Genomic DNA, 17,154 nt, shown 5'->3' on the forward strand with positions numbered 1-17,154 from the left:
TGGAGCCAATCATAGCATGATTATTATTAGCGTCGAATCATAATAGTAAATACGGTCGTAATTGAAATATGCCAAGTTCCATTTTGTTCTACACTTTACCTGTCAGAAACATTCTTATAGTTCTATTATCATATCTAATATAAGTGTGTTAAGATTTGGGAACGATTAGTGAAAATTAGGAAAGCCACGTTGCCATTTTTAACCTTTCTTAAGACCGTCTTTACTATTATAATTCCCGTGTGTTATTACTAACTCCAGTATCGCAGTAGACATGCCTATCTGACTTCACTCGCGGTTTTAGAGAGTAAGATAGGTTGTACGGAATACTATTTAAATAATGAGTCGGTATCGAAATCTTGAACACGTTCAGGAAGGCCTATTTCAATTCAATTTGGAATTTTACTTCGTAGGAGCTCTTATTTTCAGTTGTTTGCCACTCTCTAAACGTGCCGCTTTACTCGCTTCTCCCAACAGTCAGTATTCTCTGGGGTCAGTGCAGTCACATCGAACTTTACTTGTCGCCTTAACATTACTTGACATTAATGTCTTCGTTTTCGACGTATCTATGAGCAATTTATATTCGTGTATTCGTGCTGGTAAAACAAATTTCAATGTTTCAGAATGTAAAAGAAAGTTCAGGGTTGAGGAGCTTCAAACAAGTGGCGCAAATCTGTCTTCAATATTTGGAGGGAGGGGACGAGTAAGACCGTTCCCGTATTTTTTAAGAGATGTTCAAAATATGTATAAGTTGAAAAACAACATTGTGGAGGATCAAGGAACAGAATTATCTTCAACATTTGGAGGCGGGAAGATTTGAGGCTTATTCTGAAGGGAGGGAGATGAGACTCATATTACGGTAAATGAATCTGATTTCTGAGGTGAACCTGTTGTATATTATATGGCGATGTAGATGAAGTGGCAGTCGGACATAAATTATCACATTTCTCCCCAAAAAATACATTTCAAATCGAGTTACTGAGAGGGACAGTCCTCCCTGTTCCAAGATGGGAGGGGAGACTTGTCCTCATCACCCGGGACTTGCGCCAATGCCTCAGACAATTAACTGCAAAGAAATATTATCTAGTAAATTATTTTTCCTTGCCTTGTGAACTTATTGAATTTATTTTTAAGACCTTTAGGCAACTTTGGCTCACGCCGAATGGATGATGGTGGGAGAATCAGTGGAATAAGGAAAGTGGTAGGATATAAGATAACGCCGAGAGAACACACTCGATGTTTTTCCACCACAAAGCTCATATGGCACTAACCGAGATCGAACTGCCTACAACACGCACGAGAAGTGAAGGCTTTACGGCAAAACTACCGTGAGAATTTTTGTCGTGCGTTCTGGGTAATAACTTTGTTGTATCGTGATTAGCAGGGTGCAGTCTGCTACATTTGACTTTCGTTCCCATGATATGCTGCTATATTTTTTACGAGACAAAACGAGACGAGACAGCCTGAAGTCTCGTCTCGTCTCGTGGCAACATTAGCTATTTCCCGTTCTAACATTTAACCCATAGATTAAAACGGCAACATACATGGAGAAGATGTTTTTTTCGTAAATGATTTCGTGTGTATAAGCATCATATCATGGTCATCCACAATACTCTACTAAAATTGAAAATTGTTTACGTTTATTAATACTTCAGGTTTCAATACCAGTTTCGGCTTTTATCGTCATAGCATGAAATGGTAGCACAGTGAGAACTGACTTTTGAAAAGGAATTACCATCTAAAGAACATCATGAGTATCCAAAATACTCTACCGAAACCATGAATGGTTGAAATTTACTATTACTTTGGGTTTCAATTTCCGATTTCCGCCTAATAGAAATAGTAAATGCTCCAAGATGTGGTCTTTTGCAACTAATTCAGTGTTCAAAGAATAGATTTTATTTTCTCCGTTAACCTTCTACTCAAACCGGAATTCCTTCAAATTAGCCATTTCCGGTTTCAACGTTTGTCGATATACAAAGAAAATGATAACGGATAGTAAGAAGCGTTTTCTGCAAACGATTTAGAATGTAAAGGCAACATATCGTGACTATCTACAACACTCTACCAAATTTTGGCTGTAGTTAGTATATACTGTAACTTCTGGTTTCAATAACGGTTTCAACGTTTATCTCTATAGAACGAAAACGGTAGCAGATACCGAGAAGCAGTTTTAGGCAAACGATTCAGCCTCTCAACAAACATATCGTTACTATCCATATAACTCTACCAAAACTAGAAATTATTCAAATTTACTAGTACTTCCGGTTCCAATATTGATTTCCGTAGAGCAAAAATGGTAAAAGATATTAAAAACTGGCTTTTTGCAATCGATTCATCGTCTTAAGAATAGCCTCCTCCTTCTCCGTGGCAGCTTTGATCAAAGCAGTTGTTAATATTAGCTATATTCTGTTTGAATGTTCCTCGCCATAGAACGAAAACAGTAACATATAGCGAGAACATTTTGTCCAAACGATTTAACGTCTCAAGGCAACATACCATAATTATTGTCAACACCCTACCGGACCAGGAAGTGGTTTTTATTACCATAGATCAAAACAATAGGAGATATCAAGATACGGTTTTTTTTACAATCAACAGGAAGTGGTTCAAATTAACTATTACTTCCTATTTCAATTCTTATTTCCATAGATCAAAATAATAGGAGATCATGGGCGGCGCCAGGATTTTGGTAATGTGGGTGGAGGCTATTATGGGACAACACATCCCAACAGTGTTAGCAGAACGTTCTGCACTATTGAAGTTTTATTCAAAGAAAACACTAGAAAAATACGGTATGATAGCAAGTAACTTATGAGAAACTTAAGAAGTCACTTAAATATATCCAAACGTAGGAAACAAGAAATATACAAATAGAAAGGATTATTGCAGGGAAATCTGAAAATCGAAGTTAAGGTGGGTGCAGCTGCACCCACTGCATCCACTGTGACGCCGCCTATGTAGGAGATATCAGGATACGGCTTTTTTTTTACAATCAACAGGATGTGGTTCAAATTAACTATTTCTTCCTATTTCAATTATTTCCATAAATCTCTTGAGAAATGAAACTGAAGAATGTTGCAGCATTCAAGATTAATTTAATACTATTGCGATACTAATATTCAATGTAAGATGTATATGTAACAGACAAAATTCAGTGCGTAACTGTTGATTACATAGAAAGTGTTGTTATGTATTGTTCACCACATTAAACATAACAACTCATATTTAATATCAAGAAGTAGCTTACGCATGCAAGACAGCACCAATACTATTAATCTACGTCTGTATTATACAAATGAAAAAGACATTGTTTAACGTAAAGGAAATGGTTGAACCGATCGGTGTTAAGTTTTTAACATGGTTAACACCTACCTCAAACTGGGTTTTGTCACGTCATATTTATTAAATTGCGTATCCTAATAGAGGAGAGGGGGTTAAAAATAGATAACAAATAGAGTACTTTGCGTTAGTGAGATGAAACTTAATACCGTAAGACGAGGTTACTTTGCAGAAGATTTAAGCCATTTTAAAGAAAATCGCATGCTACTTACAAACGTAATGATTTAGAACACTGTATTTTAAACATATAATAGCTAGATATATAAGGAAAACATTAGTGCAAGTTCATTAGTAAACATTCAGTATAATCATAGTTATTGAAATATAAACTTTGGTGCAAAGTAGCCCCGGGGTTACCGGGGTAACTGGGGTTACTTTGCACAACACACAAAAAATATGTTCGCCATACGAACATAACGTTTCTGTGCAGTTTTCCCCTTCAGTATTTATACATTTAATTTCTACACAAAACTACATGCAGTCTGCAAATATTGGTATTAGAATGATGCTATTGGTATCAGTATTTAGTTTGAATTATCGATATTTGTAAAGAAAATGATGTATTTTCTGCTACCGGCACAAGAACCGCATTCTAATAGTTTAGCATATATCCCACAAAAATGCCAACTCAGAAACAGAAAAAATCCCCGTGAACTGATTTGACTTGGTTATTCCTTATGTCCAAGAATATCATACCAACTGTAATTAGTGGGAGATTTACGGGATTTGGGACTTTCAGGCTGAAACCCACCCAAATTGCATGATTTCTTTTTTAAAAAATCTAATGTTAGTCATTCCTATGCGTATAAGGTGAAGGCCCTCCACCCCAAAAAGTCTAGTCATTTCTTAAAAAAAAAACAAAAAAAAAAAACCAAGTCTTTGTGAGTGAAGCCTCTCTCAAACTACTTTTCTAGATCCGCCATTGTTCATAATTTATTTTACAACAAGAAATTCATTCCAGCATCTTCCTAAATAGGAAATTTACCTAAATTTAGAATGCAAGAGTTTCCAGTAGTAATAATTTCCTATCTAATCGGTATTTTGGACCAGTGCAAAGTAACCCCGAGTAGAGACTGAAACTGCCTTATCCCAGTTTTACTTTTTTATGACTTTAAAACGTTTCACATTTCAATTTCAAGTATTGCATCAAAGTTCCATTATACACAGTAGTATTCTACGAAACTGACTTAATTTTGACGGAAAATCTCGAACGTGATATCTTTCAAATTTTGAAGGCCTTTACAGTGACTGCTTTCCATACCTCTACAACAATGAACCCTCTGTAATTAGAACTGATCTTAACCGCCAACATTATAGCCAAAATACAGTTAGATGTTCTATCTTACAGTGCCAGTTGAAACTTCTTCTTTTCTGTTCATGGTTTTGCCGACAGAGGACTGTTAAACTCTTTTCATATTTTGTGCAAAGTAACCCCTGATGTGCAAAGTAACCCCGTCTTACGGTATATAAAATCCTTATTAAAAACAAGTAAGCACATATTCAAGCATTTTGATAAATTTCGATATGAAGTGAGGAAGAGGGTCAATTTCTATAACTTTTGTTCATTTAACAATGAAATCGAGCTTGTGTCTTGTGTCCACGTTAAAACGGATGATCTGCTTGAAATGATTTGTTTTTTACTTTGCCGTATGTAGCATTTGCCTCTAATCAAATTTTTATAATGTTACATTCATTAACATGTGTGCTGTAAGAGGAAGGTGAAACTAGGTATATAAATATATTGGTTTAAAATGTGAGCTCATCTTTCATCATCTTCAAATATCAGCTTTGAATTGTGAGGAGGTAAGTTCCAAATACGTGGTGAATATATCAAAGTGATATCATGATTGTCTGTGTGATCGAATAACATGAGTTGTTCTTAAACCTTTGATTCACAAGTTTGTTTCTTCTCCACCCAAACTACAGATTAAATTCTCATACTCTGCATTTGTTTCAAAGCAATCGCTATTACCTGATCAAAGACCTGTCCGGCACAATACAGAAAATGCCCCCCTCAATAAAAGAGAATTTTAAAAAAATGCTAGGACATGTTCTGTTTATTTATAATAAAGAATTAATATACTGAATTTCAGCTCTTCAAGTTGAACGGCTTGTGAGATATTAAATTTTTCGCAAAAATTCGGACCCTACAATTTTATTTTACCAATTCTCAGTGTAATAGAGAACATTGCTATTACAGCCGTCTCGGATTTTATCTTTCATTGAAATTTTCTCTTTTAATTACTTGATAAGAAAGAAAGAAGAAGGCGGGTCCCTCCCATGGCACCCTTTTCTATTTTTACCTTATATATCCCGAGAAACATATATCCCGAGACTAAAACAATGTACTAACTGCCTATTTTACGGCCATTTTAAGCAGCAGCGTGGTAAACAATCTTGTGTTACGTGCGGCCTACCCGGCCACCCCTCTTCCTCCTGCACTGCACCTCCTAAGTGCAAGCACTGTGCTGGTGACCACGTGGCTACCTTCCCTCAGTGTCCTGAACGCCTCATACAAATTCAAATTAATAGTCCAATGGCTACAGACCATCTATCCTATACCGATGCTAAACGACGCTATTTAACCCCGAATCTTGCACAACACTCCTTAAAGGGAGATCCACCTCCCCATTATACTTCGTCCTCTCTTGCCACTTCTAGCTTTACTCCGTCCTCTATCCCAACCTCTGCTTCCTTTTCATATTCAGCTGTTATCTCTCGGCCTTCCACTTCTCATTCTCCGTCCTCTCCTTCCGGTGTTAGAAAAATACGCTATCTTAGTCCGCTTCTCACTTTTCGCCTTCTCTTTCAGCCCGTCCCCCATCTCTTCCAACTGAACGATCTCCTTTAGCATTTTCTTCCCTTCCCAGCACCGTCACAGCTTTTCAGAAACCGTCTCATGTGGCAGATCCTATACCTTCTTTTTCCTCCGCTGTTTCTTTTATCCTTTCTATTTTAGAAAAATCGCAACATAAATTTTCTCCTCCCGACTATAAAACTTGCATCACCATACTCAAGCTATTACAATCACATTCATTATACATCATCTGGTTCACGCTTTTTAAATCTCTTACAATGGAACATGAGGAGTTCTCGCAGTAAAATGTATGCCTTACATCACCTCATATCTCAACTCCATCCGTCTTTTCTCTTACTCCAAGAAACCTGGCTTACAGATTCCTACAGTTTTAACAACCCTTCCTACCACTGGCTTCATGGTGTTCGCCCAGACGGTCGAGGGGGACTCTCTCTCGGCATTCATAATTCTTTACCCTACGTTCTACACCCTCCTTCCATCCAATACCCAGAAGTTCAATGTCAAATGGTCACCGTTCACTCTCTCACCCTGGTTAACCTTTATATTCCCCCTCACGTTCACCTTCCTGATCATCTCTGGCTCTATCTTTTTAATTTCCTTTCCCCTTCCTGGATTGTAGGCGATGACGTAAATTGTAAACACCCGTTCTGGGGGGCTCCTTTTTCCGACCCCGCTGGCTTTGCCCTGTATCGCCTACTTCCTACCTTACCCTGTACTGTTCTGAATACCGGTACTCCTACACGACTTCCCTGTCCCCGCGAACTTCCTACCGCTCCTGATCTCATCTTTTGTTCTCCTGCTTACTCTAGCCTTCTTACATGGATTGTTTCTTCCGACCCCTACGGCAGTGATCACTTCCCCATCATTTTACATAACTCTACTTCTCCCCCTTTTCCTTCCTCCTCCCCTATATGTCGTCCATATTCTACTAACCTCGATTGGTCCCTTTATTCTTCCTGCTTTGATCATTTCTTCCCCCTCCCTCGTCCAGTGATCCTCTCCATCTTTACACTGCTTTCTGTTCTCGCCTTTCCCACTCAGTATCACACTCCCACCATGATCCCTCTCCCTCAATTCGTTCTTCTATTGTCCATTCTCCTTATCCTAAATGGTGGACTAGGGAATGTCAGCAATGGATTTTCCGACGGCGTCAGGCCCTTAAAACATACCTCGCCACTCGCTCCTATTCCAATTTCCTGGTATATCAACAAACCCAAGCCACTACGACCCGTATTCTTCAACAAACCCGTCGTAATGCCTGGCGACAATTTTGTTCAAACCTAAGTTATGGTTCCTCTTTATCCTCCATTTCGAAATTTTACCGGTCCCTTCGTAATAAGACATGTCGTCCTCCCTCTGGTGAATCTATTTCTTCTCCCTGGCTCCATCAATTCCATTCCCAGTTAGCACCATCCACGTGTCTTTTCCCTCCTCTCTGGCTCTCTCCTCTTTATTCTCCGGAACCATCTACCCCTATCCATCTTCCTTTCACTATGTCTGAACTTTCTCCCATCTTATCCCGTCATCCCAACTCTTCATCTGGCAAAGACGGCATACATTACCGACACCTACAACATCTTCCTCCACTGTACTAGAACTTCCTACTCACCTTATTTAACTCTGTCTGGTCTTCTGAACGAATTCCCCCTCCGTGGAAAGATTATGTTATTACTCCCATTTTCAAACCTACAAAACAACCTGGTATCGCTGAACATTACCGCCCTATTGCCCTCTCCTCGTGTCTTTTAAAGGTCTTCGAACATCTCCTGAAAGAACGCCTCCAATGGTTCTCTGAACACCATCTTTTATTTTACAAACAACAATACGGTTGTCGTCTTGGTTCCAGTGTTTCTGACTGTCTGTCTGTTCTTATCTCTGATATTTGGCTTGCTTTTTTCCCGTACCCAGTTTGTTTTTGCCGTATTCATTGTCCTTTCTCAGGCTTATGACTATATTCCCCTTTATGATCTCATATATATACTTTGGCAACAAGGCATCCCTTCGAAATATCTCCGTATTATTTAAACCTTCTGGTCCAACGCACATTGTATCTTCGCCTCGGTTCCCAACTCTCTAAAGGTCGCACCACTTCCCAAGGTCTTCCTCAAGGTTCTGTATTATCTCCTCTTTTGTTCAATCTCTTTCTGGCCCCTATTCTTCGCCAAATGAGTAACACTGTACGGGTTCTTTCCTATTGTGATGATTTAGCCTTCTATATTACTTTTCCCTCCCTTCAACTTGCTTTACCCCAACTCATTTCAGCTTTCACCACATTCTCCACCTGGTGTTCCAAACATGGCTCAAGAATAAACTGGAACAAAACTTCCTTTCTAGTCTTTACTCGCAAACGCACTTCCGCCCTACCCAACCTTACTTTTACCGGTATTACTCTTCCTCGCCGTCCTTCTGTTGAATACATCGGAATCGTCTTAGACTCTTCTTTACGTTGGACCCCCATTATCACCTTCTACATCAAAAAAACATCATCCCTTTTACGTTTAATTCGTTCTATTTCCACTTCTACTAGGTCTACAGATTTCCGTGTTCTCCTCCTGTTATATAAACAGGTTTACTTACCTATTTTAACGTATGATGTTTTTTCTATCTCCTTCTTCTTCTAAAGTCTTTCATAAATTCCAATCCCTTCAATATACTACTCTCTGCCGTACTCTTAGTCTTCCTTCCACCACTGCTGCTACTGCGCTTTATTCTGAGACCCAAGTTCCACCTTTAGCAATTCAGTTGAAACACCTCTCAGACAAATTCTGTCTTCAACGTTTCCAATTTACACGATCTTCTCTCCTCCCTAAACTCACTCTGCTCCGACACCTTCATACAGGCCGCAAACATTCTCCATATCTTGCATCTCTCCCTTTTATATACACCAGCTACCTAGATCTTGCACCACATCTGTTACACATCATCCAGCAAACGTATACACTCCCTTGCTACTTGCACGACTATCCAGTTTTTCCCAATCTTTTTCTATCATTTTTCCCCAATACCCTCCCAGCCACCTTTTCCCTCCCGTATCTTACCAACATTGTTTTCCCTCATCCCTTCCTCCTCTCCCTCAGCACACTGTTCATTTGTACTGCGATGGTTCTGGCCAGGGCTTGTATTTTGGATCAGCCTTCTACGATTCCTCTCTTCAGCAATGTTTCAGCTTTAAACTGCCCCATCATAACTCTACCTTTCTCACTGAAGCTTATGCCTTGTTTGCGACTCTTCTTCATTCTCTACAGCATCAGTATATATCTATCTGTATCACCACTGATTCTAAATCTCTCCTCCAATCTCTACAATCTTCCCCCTGGACTTCAAAATCCTCCTGGATTCTTTATGAAATCATTTTCTTCTATACCGTCGGACTTCCCTCAACTATATTACTTGCTTAATTTGGTCCAAAGGTCATGTCAACATCCTCGGGTATTCTCTAGCTGATGCCGCAGCCCCTTTCCGAACCCTGCACGGCACTCCCATAGATCTTTTAGTCTCGCCTATTGACCTTTTTCCACGACTTATTACACTTCATTATCAACGCTGGACTGCTTATAATGCCTCATGTACTAAGGCACGTTGGTACTGGCACCATCCTTGTTCTCTCCGCTCTCCATCTTGGTTCATTCAACATACTTTCCTTCCCTCCTACCTCCATTTTCTGCTCCGTAACAGACTTCACATTCTGTATACTTTCCAGCGCATATATCTTCTCCGAAAACGTACTACTCCACTTTGTAACTGTGGTCTCGATACAGGCTCCATCGGTCATATCATTTTTTCTTGCCCTCTCTATCAACAATATCGCACGCCATTTCTCTCTATTCTTTATAAATTTCACGGTTCTGGTCCTTTTAATGTAGATTCGTTCATTTTCACCGTATCCCCACCTTTTCTTACTGCCTATTATCTTTATTTACAAAGATCTACGTTATTTAGCATCTTATCAGCATCTTTAAAGATTCATCTCATCTGTTTTTTTTTTTTTATAACACCGTCTATAATTGCCGGGAGTGCGATCTTCACTAAATTACACCTCAGAAGAAGAAGAAGAAAAAGAAGACCGGCGGAACCAGGATAGTGTGTATTGTTTAGGAAACAATTTAGTTTTAATCTTAAGAGACAAGCTACGCATCTGTTATTACACATCTTTGGTTTAAGTGACATAATGTGAGCATTGTGTTAAATATTGGAAATAGGATTTAAAAGAAGACGAATTATTAAGTTCCACGTATAAAAATACAATAATATTGTAAAAAGTAAGTGAATTTCTACGCAGATTAAGAATACGGGGTCAGATTTTATATAACGGAAGCTCAAATATCTTCATGAAAATAGTGTGCTAAAACCTTCTACACTTGTTTACTACATGCTGACACCGCACTTGGCACAAGAATAGTTGAAAGGTACCACCAATAATGTTCTAAAGTACCAATTTCATTGTGTATGTCTTATCCTGGTTGTGCTCTGTCAGAAAAAGCTTGAGCAACGGAAGTTTCTAGATTGCTAATCCGCACATATAAGTGAAGATAAGTCAATAGCTACATTGGTTCCTTTATAAAAGCTCAATATTTAATTCACAGTGTAAGCGGTTAGCGTACGCATCTTAGGCGTGGTAGTTTCGGGTTCGATTCCCTGCATGAGCTCCTGTTCGGATTCCACGTTAATCAGTAGGTCCCGTTTTTTAGCCTCGCTGCTGAAAGGGACGTTAAAATCAACACAATTTACAGAAATGCCGAGTGAGTGATAGCAGGTAAAGGCGGGTTAGTAGCCAGGTTTGAGTGCTTTATTTATCACCACTCAATTGATTTGTTGATCAGAGTTCTGGAACTCTGCATACCTTGAACAAGACATTCAGTACTTTAAACTTAAGCAAGCTTTTAATTTGGCTAAAACATTCTCTGAAACTAATTCATCTGACCTGGTTCACTTCACGAATCATTTCCCAAGAACGATTCAATTCATCAGAGCAATCGGAGAATTAGTTCCTCGAAGCAGACAACGGTTACGAGAAACTCGCTCCAGAATATTCCGGAGAATAAAATCATCTTTGGCAAATGTTCACTAAGCTACTCCGGGAATCAAAATAGCTATGAGGGGAAAGCGTGTATTGGTATACAAGCTTTTCCCTCATCTATTCCGTATATGAAAACAAAACTTGGTACACACATTTCTTATCCCCTAGAGTATATTTCAAGATACATTTGGACTGTGCTTTTACCCGGGGCCATTCCAGACGGGTCCAAAGTTGACGTGGGGATTTCTTGGGGGAATTTTCCCGACATTCTCCCAATTTTACTTGTTCAAGTACGTTACGAGCTCCAATACATAGCACCTTGGAAAGCGTGTTTCATTCTGAAGAGAATGATCTGTAAACCATACCTTTTCAATGAACAGTGTTGATGCAATAGCTATTTCACTGCGAGTCGACTATTTTCTTTATACTAACAGAGTTAATGGGCCCCGGAGACTTAACTCAGCCGTTCATGGCACCTATTTTTTTTTTTTGTGCATGAACATATCTTTGTTATGTTTATCGAATGGACTAGGTTTGATTCGGATGTCCGGATGACACGTTCATGTCCGTTCCTTGTCAATACTTCAATCAGGAATACCCGCTGTGAATTTGCACTGTGTTTCTGGTGTGTTATTAGATTTAAGTTTAAGGGGACCACTAGAGGTAGCGTGTAAAAATACAGTACGTCGGTTGCTTGTAGTAAGTTATTAAGGTTGAGAATAGGTATAACTACGTACTTTGTATTATACGCAATGAAAAATGAATTTTTGTTCTTATTAGGAAAGTGCCGGGTGAAAGAGTTTCTCCGATATTGTCCTGTAGTTTCATCAAATCATGGCAAAATTGTGGGATAGTACTGTTGTATGAGGCATGTTCTCTTCTATAATTTGTTTCTTTCAGCATAGTTTTTTTTTTTTTTTTTTTTAGCTTTTATTTATTTGTTTTATTTATTTTTGTTTTTAGTTTAACGACCCTTGCTAACGGAGATGGATGATGTGAAAGTAAATGAAGGTGAAAATTATTATTTTTTGTTTTGCTTTCCCACTTGAAATTGAACCCGGAACTACATTCAACAAAGCCACGCCCTTTAGCCAGTGGGAAGGGCTACCGGTACCATAGGTTAATGTTTAGGTATAAATGAGATAGGGGAAGTTGCCTAACCAAGGGACACTTTTTGTGTTCTGCTTTAAAGAAATGCGTATATTTGTGCAAGGCTAAAGGAAAAACATTTTCCTGATAACTATATTTTTCAACTTCACATTGTAAAAGTTACAAGAATATTGCGTTAATTAAAATAGCATCAGAGTAATTTTTACCAAGGAGGTTATTTTGTTGCTTGCACATACTGGGTATGTAACGAAGGACGGAGATTTTAGTAACTACAGACAGTATTAAATCTATTGCCAAGTGTTTTCAACGACTAATGTGTATGCTACAAAATAACCTACCGTGTGTTACCTCAATTATCCGGATTCTAGCCATCCAGATTGATAATTATATTCAATATAAAAATATATTGACGTGCCAAGCTGTGTGTGTTCGTTTCTAAAATATAATTTCCTTGAAGTTCTTATTGAAACTAACGTTTAAATGTATATTTAATTATAATTTTCTGTATATTTTTAAATTGTAGTACAAATGATTTCATTTTTGACGTTCATTAAGCCTTGCTTTACACTAATCAGAGCCATTTTTGAGGGTTTTTTTTTTTTTTTTTTTTTTTTTTTTTATATCTCACAACATAATCTTTTTGCTCTTTTCCCTAACTATCCAACCTTTCCCGCTTGACTGGTGGCGAGCTCATGTGTCTTTGGTGCACATAGTCTGGTCTCGATTCCCAACAGGAGAGCTCAAAAAATTTAATTTCACGATCATTCACTTTCATTACTCAGGCATCTCCTTTAGCCTAAAGGGGATTAGGTAGGACGTTTAACCAACAAATTTCTTTTTCTTTCTTTCTTTTTTTTTTTTTCTAGCTTCACTATATACAAATTCAAATAGTCAGATTTAGCCTGCTTTGTCTTTTTCATTAAAGTTTAATTTCATTCTTTATAAAGTAAAATGAAACAGTACAATTACTGTGCATTAAGTTCCTATCTCAGATAGTATTAATTGTAGATCGAATAGATGGTAATAAATAAATGAGTCGCGCATTCTACAAGAGGCGTTCCAGGACTGCTTTCAGCGATGGCGACAACGTTGGAATCGCGTATAGATGTAGCAGCAAAGTATTTTGAAAGGCGGCAAACACCGTAAGTCGTCCCAAAGGTATTTTTTTTTATATCAGTCTGGGTATGAAATAAAAACACCTTGGATGTGGTGCTTGGGGTCCTTGGTTCGATCCCAGCTCGCCCCGTGTGGACTTCGTGGTGGACAAACACCGTGCTCGTGGGTTTTCTCGGGGTTCTCCCGTTTCCTCCCACTTTCTTCATTCCACCATTTCCCTCATTTCTCATTATCACCGTCCCCTTTAGCCTAACCGGCATAAGCGTGGGACGTTAAACTTAAAGATTTCATTTCATTTTTACCTTGGATGTGTATAAAAGCAAATAATATTGCAGTTTTATTAGATCATTTGCTGAAAAAGCATTCAATGAATATACAAGTAAGCATCTTGGTTTCAAAACTAGTATATTCATAAGATCATTACATTATACCCAAAATATTTCTCTTGGTACACTAAGACGTATGTCTCTTGCTACAACCATCGCTCTATTCATAAACACAATCAAATTCTAGAAAAGAAGTGCATAAGAAATTAAAATTATCTAAATATAGAAAAAGTAGGTAGATGGCTTCAAGATACTGCAATATTTCCTTGTCAGCTTCATTTATATACAGGAAGAAAAAATAGGTCTAACTCTCAAAGACGAAAATTAGTTTTATACTTGAAAAAGAAATGGTCTTCTCCCTAACCTATTTTATTACCGTGTACAATTATATCATGGTACGCAACTCACCCTTGGAATAGTGAGTTCAGTGGAAAGTTGAAAGAATTACCTAGGAAATTCAGGACGGCTGTAATTGCCATATCCCCTGATACATACTGTCCCTTGGTTGAACAACTTCCCCTAGATTTTATTGACATATGATGTGACTAAGAATAAAGTCACATTATCTAGCCAAATGAGAAACTTTACTAGAAGCGCCAAGCATTAGCAACCATACTATCAAATGAAAGTGTACCAACCAATATTAATAGTATTCTGCATGCATCGTCATTTGATGATAGATAGGAATATCAGCATTTTTATTTATTTATTTTATGTGCAAAAGATCCTTCACGAAACGAGATCGTCCACCACACAGAATGCATAATCAGTGTTTTTTCCCTTTTTTAACCGAGGTTACAATTGCGCAGCTAGTTGGACAATAAGAATAGTCGGACAGTTTCTTAATTCAAGAAGTATTCCTGTTATACCGATGCGTTGTAGTTTAACTAGTTGTCAGAGTTCTGTTAAGTATCCAGTAATACAGATGTATGTATTGCAGTGTTAACAATGGAGCAACAAGTGTTTTTTGGTTGGTGATAAGTATAGAAAACATGTGAAACATTATTCAGTGAAGAGTGATTCAACAATATTCGTTGAATAGTATCAGGATCGGCTTAAAACTATTAAAGTACTGAGGGACACTATCTCATATAAGGTACATACAATTTATCGATCACCAATCTTTTCTTCGAGTGTTCGCAAAAATACGTAGAATTGACGTTTGCCTTCAAACTAAGATAAGTCATTTTCAGCATTTACTGTAGTGGAGTGTTTCTATCTGATTTTCAACATTTACTGTAGTGGAGTGCTTCTATCTATCTTTGCCGTAATTTACTGCGGAGCGACTTTTTAAACGCACTATATGTTGGTAAAGGTAGGATTAAGCCCCAACTAGAGTATATATGCCCTGCCTTAAACAATCATATTAAAGGGAGCATTGCCTTACTCGTTGCAATTTAAACGTTATTCTTATGAATATAGCGTTTTCTTGACAAATTTTGACGCAGGCCAGCTAAAAGAAAATTGTTACCCAACTTCTGCTACTGTCACCCACCAATTGGATTTAGCATAGTCCATATCAATCTTGATAGTGTCTGATGATATTGAATTTAACAGGTGTTGTTAAAATTCAGGACAAAGTAAGAAACTCGATTTTTTTTTTTTTTTTTTTTTGTAAACAAACAAAAAAGTCCTAACCCGAGATACAGGCCACCAAAAAAGGCGTCTCGAAACCCATTTCTTAGTGCGAATTTTCGGCATAATGTTAAATTGTTCTGTTCGTGGAACAGTTCAAGATATTTCGTTGGTATCTGTTTGTTTGAAAGATAATAACTTATTGATTAAAATGATATCCTTTGTTTGCAAGTATATGTCCAAGTTCTCGTGCTGTAGCATTCTGATTTTTTTTTTTTTTTAAATATTGTTATTATTTTACATATACCATCCCAATTTTTTTCCTTTTTACTATTGATCAGTACCATACAGTACGACCTGAAAAAGGGAACTGATACTTTTGAGTTTAACGAGTTTTACGGCCAATCCAGAATAAAAATCCTGTTACACTAAAAATTCAGATTAGTTCAAATAATATTTAACCGGGAAAATACAAAAGATTTATGTCTCTAGTTTGATAAACCAACGTAAAAATTTAAAACTTTGAATGATTTTCTCAAGATTTAATCATGTTTGTATGACAATAGTGAAAGGTTAGCGTTATATATATATATATATATATATATATATATATATATATATATATATATATATATATATATATATATATATATATATATATATATATATAAAAGTTGATTCGAAAACGCTGAGTGGAATAGCTATTCATTTGTTTCCCTTCAAGATAGAATACTAACAAGCAGTTATGTTAACCCTTTTAAGATATGTTTTTTTTTAGATGTTTTTGTTGATTTTGTCAAGAAGGTACAGCATCATCCCTAATTATTGTATTAAGTAGGCTTTCAGACAGGTCCCTATCATGTACCTGAAGGGATTTTTTGAAGGGAAATCGGAATTTTTGACCAAAAAAACATTTTTCAAAGTTTGGGGCCCCTTGAGCCCCACCCCAGGTCTGTCCACAAACCTGAAAAAAAAAAATCTTGAAAAATACTACGTAGTGTACTGATTACTTTTGACAAATTAGAATTTCCTGTCTTCAAAAGTAAGGGCGAGAAAATTTTTTACCCATGTTCGGTCAGTATCAAAAAACGCCCAAAATTTCCCTAAAATCACCCTACAAAATTTAAAAATTACCTGACAGGGTTGGCTGGTTAAAAAAAAAAAAAAAAAAAAAAAAAAAAAAAAAAAAAAAAAAAAATGTTCACAAAAGTGTAAGTGTTTGTAAAATCTTGATGAACACACATTTGTGGGTTATCACGTTTCACTTCCGTATGTTATTCGTATTATATTCAGACCTAAATTCCCCATTCATTACTCAAAAAGATTATACTACAAAAGCAACTTTTTTTAAAAAAGTGTATAAATGTTTATTTTGTGATTTTTTGTAGTTGCTATTATTGTCATGTAATTGCAATCGAAGAAAAATTCTAAATATTGTTTCGTTTCAATGTTTACTATTGATAAAATACATCGAAAATGCCGTACTTTTTGTGTGTGGGGGGGGATCATACAGACCCCACGAGAGGCATTTAGTGAAATAAGTATCTTTGGTATCTATATTTATGTATAAATGAGCCTGAGCCAAAGTGGACTCAAATAATTCGTATCTTTATTCCCTTTTCTTATTGATATGCAGATTAAGTCGGTGTATTTCTTTAATTTGCACGAATAAAAGTCGTTATTAACTAACTTGAACTAAATTAGTTCTTCTGTACTCCGTAGTACTTTGAAATTGTTCATATGTAATTCTGTGTAATAGTTTCACTTGTGCAAATAGTTTATCTTTTTGTCCTTCTGAAATGACTCTTGACAGTTATATTAAAAAGCATGTAAAGATCAGTACAACGTATTTT

General features: G+C 37.1%; 1 protein-coding gene across 4 annotated transcripts in view; it reads left to right on the forward strand.

Annotated features, from left to right (window-relative positions):
• Nucleotides 1-17,154, forward strand: part of LOC145694956 (nuclear RNA export factor 1-like) — a 127,122-nt gene that overhangs the window by 23,349 nt on the left and 86,619 nt on the right. The window contains exons 1-2 of one of the 4 annotated variants that reach the window (XM_081771765.1): nt 10,202-10,416; nt 12,138-12,175. The exons of 1 other annotated variant lie outside the window; for it this stretch is intronic. The gene's annotated coding sequence lies outside the window, so the exon portion shown is untranslated. 2 more of the 4 variants (XM_081771762.1, XM_081771764.1) reach the window with 2 other exon arrangements.

The sequence above is a fragment of the Thermobia domestica genome, chromosome 9, assembly GCF_964235325.1.
Source record: "Thermobia domestica chromosome 9, izTheDome1.hap1.1, whole genome shotgun sequence".
In the NCBI taxonomy this organism is placed as follows: domain Eukaryota; kingdom Metazoa; phylum Arthropoda; class Insecta; order Zygentoma; family Lepismatidae; genus Thermobia; species Thermobia domestica.